An 11,848-nucleotide genomic window follows, 5' to 3' on the forward strand; every position below is an offset into this window, starting at 1 on the left:
AGGAATCTCTAGACTGACTTCCATAGTGGGTTAACCAGTTTGCATTCCCACCAACAGTGGGTTAGTGTCCCTTTTTCCCCACATCCTCTCCAGCATCTGTTGTTGGTAGATTTCTGGATGTGAGCCATTCTCACCGGAGTGAGGTGAAACCTCATTGTGGAGACACAGAAGACCTCGAATAGCCAAAGCAATCTTGTACAGCAAAAACAAAGCTGGAGGCATCACAATACCAGATTTCAGGACATACTACAGGGCAGTTGTTATCAAAACAGCATGGTACTGGTACAGAAACAGATGGATAGACCAATGGAACAGAATAGAAACACCAGAAATCAATCCAAACATCTACAGCCAACTTATATTTGATCAAAGATCCAAAACTAATCCCTGGAATAAGGACAGTCTATTCAATAAATGGTGCTGGGAAAATTGGATTTCCACGTGCATAAGCTTGAAGCAAACCCATACCTTTCACCTTACACAAAAATTCACTCAACATGGATTAAAGACTTAAATCTATGACCCGAAACCATCAAATTATTAGAGAGCATTGGAGAAACCCTGCAAGATATAGGTACAGGCAAAGACTTCTTGAAAAAGACCCCAGGAGCACAGGCAGTCAAAACCAAAATTAACATTTGGGATTGCATCAAATTGAGAAGTTTCTGTACTTCAAAAGAAACAGTCAGGAAAGTGAAGAGGCAACTGACAGAATGGGAAAAAATATTTGCAAACTATACTACAGATAAAGGGTTGATAACCAGAATCTACAAATAAATCAAGAAAATCCACAACACAAAACAAACAACCCACTTAAGAGATGGGCCAAGGACCTCAATAGACATTTTTCGAAAGAGGAAATCCAAATGGCCAACAGACACATGAAAAAATGTTCAAGATCACTAGCAATCAGAGAAATGCAAATCATACAGCTGGATTTAATATCAATTCTGTGTGAAACAGGAGATTTTGGAAATGAAGTCCTAAAGAAACAGGTAAATGTGTGTACTTTTTGTGGTAAGTTTGAAGAAATGGATAGTTTTGGAGAAATATGAGGGGAAACACAGTAGTGGGAAACAAAATTGTTCAATTTCTCTTGGTGTCCTGTATCCTCAGAGATAAGATGCTTCTTTCCTGCAGGTATATGGAGGGCATGCTTGGAATGAAAGCCTTATGACCTGACGCTTTCCCAAATATAGGGGTGCCACATTTTGGAACAGTGTCTTAAATCCCTTCAAATTCAACTAATCAAGCTTAGAAAATCATGCCCCTCCTTGCATATTGGAGATAAAAATCTTTGTTGATTTCAACTCCAAGATTTTGTTTTTTGGGTAGTGGTAATTCCTCAGTAGGAAATAGGAGTGGTTTATTGGGAAAAGAGCTAATGTGACTAAAACAAAACTAAACAAACAAAAAACTCAAAATCAAATGCCCACTACAGATCAAAGGAATAGGACTCAGTATCTGATTTAGGAAAGTTATATTTTTATATATATTTTATTTAAACTATATAAGTTTCATATATTTCCTTTATACTGTTTTAGAAACACAGTGGTAATTCTACCCCTACCCCTACCCCTGCCCTCCATGCTCCAACCCTTCCTCACCCTCCCTCTAGGATTCTCACTCTTAATTTTTACAATGATTTTTTTTCAGTACACTTAAATAGGTAACCCTACCCTAAGTAAAAGAGCTCAACAAATAGTATGAGGAGAAAACAAAATGAAACAAAACACTATTCCTCAACAAAAGAGACAAGGCTATAAACAATCATTGATTCTCAAAATGTTCATTTCACTCCAATACATTATACTTCAGGTACTCTATTAGTGACCTCAAATGAGGGAAAACATATGATATCTGTCTTTTGGGGACTGGGTTATTTTACTAAGTATGGTGGTTTCCAATGGTGACCATCTTATTGCAAAAGACAGGATTTCATTTTTTTTTTAACAGCTGAGTATTACTCCATAATTTCTTTACCCAGTCATCAATTGATGGACATCTGGGTTGATTCCATATCTTATCTATTGTGAATTATGCTGCGATGAATATGGGGGTACAGATAACACTTTGATATACTGATATTTTTGATTTGGGTAAATCCTCAGAAGTGGGATGGCTAGATCTTGTGGTAGGTCTATATTCAGATTTCTGAGGTATCTCCATATTGTCTTCCACAGTGGTTGCACCAATTTACATTCCCACCAACAGTGTACCAGTGTACCTTTTTCCTCACATCCTCTCCAGCATTCGTCATTTGTTGATTTCTTTATACGCCCCATTCTAACTGAAGTGAGATGAAACATTGTGGTTTAGACTTGCATTTCAGTAATGGCCAGTGATCCTGAGCATTTTCTCAAGTATCTATTGGCAATTTGAATTTCCTCTCTTGAAAAAATGTCTGCTCAAGTCCTTTGCTGATTTTTAACTGGATTGTTTGTTTTGTTGTTGTTGAATATCTTGAGCTCTTTATAGATTCTTGTTAATCCCTTATCAGTTGCATAGTTTGCAAATAATTTCTCCCACTCTGTTGGCTGCCTTTTCATTTTGCTGAGTGTTTCTTTTGCAGTACAGAAGCTTCTCATCTTGATGTAATCCATTTGTCAATTTTAGCTTTGATTGCCTATGCTTCTGGGGTCTTTTCCAAGAAGTCTCTGCCTATGACAATGTCTTGCAGCATTGCCCCAATATTCTCTAATAATTGGTAGTATCAGGTTGTAGATTTAGGTCTTTGATTCATTTTGAGTGGATTTTTGTGTAAGGTGTGAGGTAGGAGTTTAGTTTCATATTTCTGCAGGTGGAGATCCAGTTTCCCCAGAACTGTTTGTTAAAGAGGCCATCCTTCCTCCAGGGATTGATTTTACCTCCATTGTAAAAGATAAGTTGATTGTAGATGCATGCATTGATTTCTTGAATTTCTATTCTTTTTCATTTGTCTATAAGTCTGTTTTTGTGCCAGTACCATGTTGTTTTGATTATAAATTCCCCATAGTATTTCTTGACATCAGGTGTTGTGATACCCCCAGCTATGTTTTTGTTGTATAAGATTGCTTTAGTTATTTGGGGTCTCTTGTACTTCCATGTGAATTTTAGGATCATGTTTTTTATATCTGCAAAGAATGTCATTGGTGTTTTGATTGGGATCACACTGAATCTATAAATTGCTTTTGGTAGTATGAATTTTTTGATGATATTGATTCTTCTAATCTATGAACATGGAAGATTTTTCCATTTTTTAATTTCTTCTATTTCTTTCTTTAGTGTTTTATAGTTTTCATTGTGGAGATCTTTGACATCCAAGGTATTTGATTCATTTTGGAGCTGTTGTGAATAGGACTTATCTTAAAAGTTCTTTCTTGGTCATTACCTTGTCTGTGTATACAAAAGCTATTGCTCTTTCTGTGTTGATTTTATATCCTGCTACTTATGAGTTCCAATAGTCTCTTAATGGATTTTTTTGGATTCCTTATATAAAGGATGACATCATCTGCAAGTAGGGATTGTTTGATTTCCTCCTTTTCCAATTTGTGTTCCTTTGATTTGTTTTTCTTGCCTAACGGCTATTGTTAAAACTTCCAGTACTATATTAAATAGCAATGGTGAGAGTGGGCATCCTTGTCTGGTTCTGTACCTTAGGGAGAATGCTTCCAGCTTTTCCCATTCAATTGGTTGCTGGCCATGGGTTTGTCATTGATTGCCTTGATTGTGTTGAGCAATGTCCCATCTATACCCAAGTTGCTTAGTGTTTTCATCATGAAAGAGTGTTGTATTTTATCAAATTCTTTCTCTGCATCTCTATTGAGATAACCATATGGTATTTGCTCTTCAGTTTGTTAATGTGATGAATCACATTTATTGATTTGCAAATGTTGAACCATCCCTGCATACCAGGGATAAATCCCACTTGGTCCAGGTGAATGTTATTTCTGCTCTGTTGTCAGATTCAATTAGCTATTATTTTGTTGAGGATTTTTTTCACCTATGTTCATCAGGGATACTGGTCTACCGATCTCTTTCTTTGTTTTATCTTTTTCTGACTTAGGAATTAAGATGATGCAGGCTTCATAGGAGGTGTTTGGGAGATTTCCATCCCTTTCAATTGTTTTGAATAGCTTGAGAAAAATCAGAATTAGTTCTTTAAATGTCTGGTAGAATTCAGGAGAGAAGCCATCTGGTCCTGGGTTTTTCTTTATTGGGAGTGTCTTTATTACTGATTCAATTTCCCTCTTGGTAAGTGTTCTGTCTTCTTGACTCAATTTTGGTAGATTATATGTGTCTAGGAATCTTTCCACTTCTAGTTACCCCCCTTTTATTTTGCATATACTTCTTTGTAGTAATTCCTGATGATTCTTTTTAATTCTGTGGTATCTCGTGTTACATTTCCTTTTCATCTCTGATTTTATTGATATGGTTCGTTGCCCTCTTTTTTTTTTTTTTTTTGGTTAGTTGTGGCAATGGTGTATCAGTTTTGTTTATTGTTTTCAAAAATCAAGCTCTTCATATCACCAATTTTTAATTTTTTGTTTCAATTTTCTTTATTCTCTAGTGTTTATTATTTCTTTCCTCCTACTAATTTGAAGTTTGGTTTGTTGTTGTTTTTCTAGGTCTTTGAGAGGCATTGATTGCTCATTTATTGTTAACTTTCCAATTTCTCCAGGTAGGCATCAATTGCTATAAACTTCCCTCTTAAAATTGCTTTTGTTGTATCTCAAATGTTTTGATGTGATGTATTGTCATCTTCATTTGTTTCCAGAAATTTTTTTCACTTCTGTTTTGATTTCTTCTATGACCCACTGTTCATTCAGAAGCATGTTGTTCAGTCTCCATGTGTTTGCATATACTCTAGTGATTCTTGAATTGTTGATTTACAGCTTTATTCCATTTTGGTCTAAGGAGATGCATGGTATGATTTTGATTTTTTTATTTTTGAATTTGCTGAGACTTGCTGTATGGCCTAGAATATGGTCTATCCTAGAGTAAGTTTCATGCACTGATAAGAATATGTATTCTTCCACTGTGGTGTGAAAGGTTGTGTAGATATCTGTTAGGTCCATTTGGTCAATAGTGTTGATTAATTCTGTTGTTTCCTTGCTGATTTTCTGATTAGTTGATCTTTCCAAAGCTAAAAGTGGGGTATTGAAGTCCCCCATTACTATTGTATTGGAGTCTATGTCTCTCTTTAGATCCATTAACATTTCTTTTAAAGAGCCAAGTGCTCTGTAATTAGGTGCATATATGTTTATAAAAGTTACGTCTTCCTGTTGAATTGATCCCTTAATCATTACATAATCATTACATAGTGCCCTTATTTGTCTCTTTTAACAGATTTTATGTTAAAGTCTATTTTGTCTGGTATTAGGATGGCAATACTAGCTGTTTTTTGGTTTCTGTTAGCATGGAATGTCTTTTTCCATCCTTTCATTTTCAGTCTTTGAGTATCTTTATTGATGAGATCTGTTTTTTGTAGGCAGAAAATAGATTGGTCTTGTTTATTAATCCATCCTGCCAGTCTGTGTATTTTAACTGGAGAATTGAGGCCATTTACATTCAAAGAGACTATTGATAAATAATGACTTGGCTCTGGCAATTTCCCATAAATATTCCTATTGTTTACCTTGGATTTCTTTTGTGTTATTACTGGGTGATTTTTCTGCCCTCACATTCTTTCATAATGATGGCTATCTTTCTGTGTTTCTGTATGTAGCCCATCCTTAAGTATTTTCATAAGGCTGGATGAGTGGCAACAAACTCCTTCAATTTTTGTTTGCCATAAATGAGAGTTTTGCAGGGTACAGTACTCTGGGTTGACAGTTTTTTTTTTTTCTTTTAAGTCTGACTATATCTCATCATTACATGCTAGCCTTTAAGGTTTCTGATGAGAAGTCAGCCATGAGCCTATTGGAGAGCCTCTGAAAGTAATCTGGTGTTTCTCTAATGCATATTTTAGAATCTTTTCTTTATGTTTTGTTGTAGGGAGTTTGACTACAATGTGTCAGGGTGATGGTCTTTTCTGGTCATAATGTTGGTAATTCTATGTGCTTCCTCTACTTGACATCACTTTCTCCAAACTGGGAGAGTTTTCTGTAATTATTTCACTAAATAGGCCTTCTAGTCAATTCTATCTTTGCACACCTTCAAGAAGTCCTAAGACCCTTATGTTTGGTCATTTGATCATATTTGTGACTCTACAACATTAAGTTTTCTATTTTCTTTTCTTTTTCTTTTTGTCTGACTGTAGGGTTTCCAAACATTTATCTTCTAGTTGGGATATTCTTTCTTCTGTCTTGGCTAATTTACTGTTAAGGCTTTCTACCACATTTTTTATTTGATATATTGACTTCTTCATTTCTAATATTTCATTTTGCTTTCTCTTTAAAATCTCAATTCCATGGGAAAAATTTTCATCCATGTCATGTATGGTTTTCTTTAGTTCATGGATTTGCTTCTGATTGCTTTTGAATAATCCTATGCTTAGTTTTTTGAATCCCATTTCCAGCATGTCCTCAATATCTTCATCTTCACATTCTAATATCAAAATATTATTGTGTTCCTTTGGAAAAAATATTGTTGTGTTCCTTATTTCTTGAATTTCTGCATTTATTTTTAGGCATTTGTGGTGTTAATTGTTGTTCTTTTACACTCTAATGGTTTTTTTCTTTGAGCTGTGCTTCTGTGACTTAGTGGACTGTCTGTGCTTTCCTTGAATATTGAGAGGTGTGTGGTTGGTGTGTCCAGGGAGCTCTGGACAGTGCTCCTGGGTGGAGGAAGTATCCAGGGTAACACCCAAGTTGGGGATGGTAACTCTCCTCTTATTAACAGAAGTGGAGGGTGGTCAAGTCTGTTGGTGTGATCGCCCCCTCATCTCCTCTCCTTCAAGCTGAGCAATGCTCGGTGTTAGTCCCCAGTGTGTTCAATACTCATGCACACAAATAATCTGTGCAGTCCTCCCTATGAGCATAGTCCCAAGTGCACTCAGCTGCCCCAGCAACCAAGGAGTTCAGAGAATGTTGACACTGCATTCAGAGTTTGCCCAGAACCCGAGCTACACCCTGCCCCTTTTCACACAGTCACAGTGTTGTTTTCACAGTCTTAGCACCCAGGGCTCCCCCAGTCAAGGAGTTCAAGAAAGTCCATGCCACTGCCACTAATCTGTCCTGTCCACAGAGAGTGTAAACGGTTCTGAAAGCTGCTGCCTGTGTGTTTCGCCTGGGCAGACCATATCCAATACCCCCCAGCTAGACTCAAAGTTAGTAGGGAACGTGGAGTTTTCCCTCTGGTAAAATCCCCGGATGACAAGTTTGCATAACACCCACTGGTTACAGTCCTACTCCTTTCAGAATTGTGCTGGGCGGGTAAAAGAGTTCCCAGCACTTCCTTTGCATGGGGATGGCTGCCCCTCCCTGCCTGTTGCCAAGTGGCCGCAGTGGAGCTGTTATTGTTGTCCGATGACAAAGTCGGAACAGACCACACCAGTTGACTCAACTGCTGTGGTTGCTCCTGCTGACAGTCTCCACTAGCTGCTGGGTGTGCACAGAGGAGCTGGAGCAGCTGCTACCTGTTTATGTCCGAAATGGTGCCAGCCTTCTCACAGGTAGCCGCAGGGCACTGGTGTGGAGTTGGAAGAAATGGAGACAGAGATGTGGTGCTTTTTTCCTCCCCTTCTGGGTAAGCAGCCGCCCAGCTCCTCTGAGAGGGCTCCAGGCCAGACTCAAACATGGGGCAGTCTACCAGACTCTCCCTCCAGCTGCATCAACAGTGACGCAGGCATATCCTCACCTTGCTATCCAGAGCAGACTGCCGGGTCTGTTGTGTTTCTGCTCTGGTCCAGTACTTGTTGCCACACGTCTGCACCTTCTACTCAGGTCCAGGCCATTTCCACTGCTTTTGTAAACCCTCCCTCTGCAGTTCACCCTATAACTTTTTCCTGAGAGTGTACCTTAATCACTCTCTTTTCTGCTAAGTTCTCGAAGACTAGAGCAGACCTCCCTGTTGCTATTCGGCCATCTTACTTCCCAATGGAAAGTTACATTTTACTAGAAAAGATTAGACCCTCAAACTTCATTGTTATCCAACAATAAAGACACAAGTTACTGGATTTAGGACCCTTCCTAAATCAGCCTGACCTCACCATAACTTATTCAATTAAATCTGTAAACACTTTATTTCCAAAGAAGATCACATTTTGAGGTTCTGGTAGGCATGAGTCATGATGGTGTATCATTCAACTCATTACAACACCTGTAGACTTTAGAATAAGTTTGAACTTTCACCTCAGATGAAAAATGCAAAAATCATTTTCTCTTGCAGGTACAACATAAATGCATTACTTTCAGATTATCTAAAATTATCTTGTGACAAGGATATATGTATGTTAGGTCATAAACTAATATGACTATGACATCAATATTTTTTATTTAGATGTGCTTATGAGAAAAATATCTACTTTAGACATTTTTATCACAAAAAACCTATCATTTATTGCTGTGGCTGTAGTCAGATGCTGTGCATTTGAAAACTTTTTTGTATTTAGGCATTCTGTGGTTAAATAAAGAATGTGTCCTCAATAGTAGTTTGTTGGAGACAGGAATTTTCAGATCACAGACAAATTAAGTAAACCTAAAGACTGATTCTTGGTTGGCTTAAAATTAAGCCATTTTCCATTAATTTTTGGAAAGGGTAATTAATAAAATAATACATATGAAGATAATAGAAAGCACCAAGCAAAAATGTAGCTTTGTTGTGATTTTGAAAATTGCTGAAAGTAATGGTAAAGCTAATCTGCTATAAATTTCTTTTAATTAAACAGTGTGCAGAATAACAATTATAACTATTTTTTTCTCAATTCAATCTATCTGTTAAGATTCCTGCATATTTTTTTGTCTTTATGTACTTAGAAAGTGTTCTAATAGTGCCACTATTCTCTGTGTTGCATCGTATTAATTAATTATTACAATAATTGAACTATGGCTTTAGAATAATGTTTTAGTAAGACATGTTGGTTTAAATGCAAAGCTATTTTCAAATGTGATAATAATCATTAAAATGTGAAATATACTCTCTGTAAATCCAGTCAGACATGATAACAAAAACTCATCATTATAAGTTAAAGCAGAAAATATTAGAAAATATAGGCAGTAGAGTTTAAGACACTCTTTATGTGGAAAAGTGATACTGTTTATTAACTTATTATAACTTATATTCACACACTCAAGACTAAAGCATCAATACTAATAATATAATAATTAATCAATAGCTAATAAAATAAGACACTTTTGTCACCTGTTTATTCGATGTATCAAGAGACAAATGTGAATGGATAGTCTTGTTGTACATTGTACATTTTGCTTCCTGAGAGATTGTGAGAACTAGGGAACTAAAGTTTTCACAAGTAGCACAATTTCTAAAATCTAGTATTTAACAAATGCCATGATATTTAGCCATAAGTGAACATCGCCTTTTTTCTGTCTTATCCTGAAGTTCAGTCTGCTCTGGCCCTACAGTGGCAGGGGCACAGTGAGGTTGGATACAGAGGGAATCTCAAGGTAGATTAAATTGGAGCTCCCCATGATTATAACTTGGATCTGCTGTACAGAGTGACAGCTGTCTTTCCTGGAGGAGACCCAGGACTGGACAGCCTGTCTGGAGTTACTCAACATGAGAGCAGGCTCTGGCAGCTCTCTCCAGCTTGACTTCCTTGAAATTTTCCCACATATCCTGCTCCTCGAGTTGTTAATTCCATGACCCATGGTATTTTGTAGAACACTCCCTTCAGACACTAAGAGATTTTTTCCCCATACAGATACCTAAATCATCTTTCCTGGATAATAGTGGTTTCAGAATGAGATGCTGAGGTGACCATGCATGGAGTTAAATGGGTACCTGGAACATTAGTGAGAACATTTTTGATTAAATATATCTACCATGAAATGCCTCAGGCTTTGACCTGTGCTGATAAATTCTTGTTTCTTAGCAGCAAATGAAATCCCTGCACAGGTTGCTGGGTTTGTCCTCAATAGCTCTCCATCCTCCTACTACAGAGAGGATGACTTTCCCAAAAACTAGTCAGACTATTCCTCACTAACTTGAGAATTAAGAGCAGGCATAGAGTCAGTGAAAAAAGTAAAAGGCTGATTTCTCCTTTGACATTTTAGTATAAACCACTGAGGTCCTTAGGCTTCTGTCCTGGAAGATTTACAACACAGAGCCAAAGAAAAGTTTCATTCTATCACCTATTTTTTTTAATTTTTTTTTTTGACAGGGAGAGTTAGATAGTAAGAGAGAGAGAGACAGAGAGAAAGGTCTTCCTTCCACTGGTTCACCCCCTAAATGACTGCTAAGGCTGGTACTTTGTGCTGATCTGAAGCCAGGAGCCAGGTGCCTCCTCCTGTCTCCCATGCGGGTGCAGGGCCCAAGCACTTGGGCCATCCTCCACTGCCCTCCCAGGCCACAGCAGAGAGCTGGACTGGAAGAGAAACAACCAGGACAGAATCCGGCACCCCAACCGGGACTAGAACCCGGGGTGTGGGCACCGCAGACAGAGGATTAACCAGGTGAGCCGCAGTGCCGGCCTATCACCTATATTTTTAAATATTTATGTATTTGCTTATTTATTGGAAAGGCAGAGTTACAGAGAGAGTGAGAGATAGCAAGAAAGAGATCTTCCATAGTCTGGTTTACTCCCCAAATGGCTGCAATTGCCGAGTCTAGGCCAGACCAAAGCCAGGAGCCTGGAACTTCATCTGTTATCTCCTATGTGGATGGCAGGGACCAAGCACTTGGGTCATGTACTGTTGCTTTCCCAGGTTCATTAGCAGGGAATTGGATGGGAAGTGAAGAAGCCAGGACTTGAATGGGTACATATTGGATGCTGGTTTTGCAGGTGAGGCTTAACCTACTATGCCACAACACCAGCCCTGTATCACCGATTTTTGAAAACAACAAATAAACAAAAATTTCCAAACTATTCTTCCATCTATTGAGTGAATCTGTATTGTTTTAATATAAGCTATTAACATATAAGCATAAACTATTTCATCAGCTATTTCTTGGGTAGCCTTCTATAATCTTGAATTGTCTTTTGTAGTTTATATGTCTTTCTCTTACTCTCCTATTCTGTACAATTTGTTAACTTTTTAATTTATGTTTGCTTTTTGTTGATTTGCTTTTGTATCTATATTTTAAATTTTTATCTGCCTTCCTCTAAATGATTTGTCTTAACAGCTTGTTCCTGTTTATGGCTGATGTATTTTGTTCAATGTCCATAAGGGAGCAATTAATTTTTTCAAAAAAATCTGTATTTCCCAAAATTTCCCATTTACCAATATTTGCTGCTTCTGCTTATTTTTCTGTTCTCATGGTGAATTGTCCTTAAAGGATTGTCAAGGCATGGCTTTTTTTAAATGATTTATTTATTTATTTGAAAGTCAGAGTTACACAGAGAGAGAAGGAGAGGCAGAGAGAGAGAAGTTCACTCTTGCAATTAGCCGCACCGGCCAGAGCTGAAGCCAGGAGCTAGGAGCTTCCTCCGGGTCTCCCATGTGGGTGCAGGGGCCCAAGGGCTTGGGCCATTTTCTACTGCTTTCCCAGGCCATAGCAGAGAGCTGAATTGAAAGTGGAGCAGCCGGGTCTTGAACTGGAGCCCATATAGGATGCTGGCACTGCAGGCGGCAGCTTTACCTGCTACGCCACAGCACTGGCCCCAGGCATGGGCTTTATCTTCATGCACCTTTATCTTCTGGATGAAGGAGGTGCAGAATCTAGGTAGGTGTCACAGGGTTTTTGTATCTGATTCAGGTTTGCCCCTGAAAAAGAGAAGTGACTGCCAGTTCTAGGCATGGGGATCCCC

Source organism: Lepus europaeus, chromosome 1, assembly GCF_033115175.1.
Source record: "Lepus europaeus isolate LE1 chromosome 1, mLepTim1.pri, whole genome shotgun sequence".
Classification (NCBI taxonomy): domain Eukaryota; kingdom Metazoa; phylum Chordata; class Mammalia; order Lagomorpha; family Leporidae; genus Lepus; species Lepus europaeus.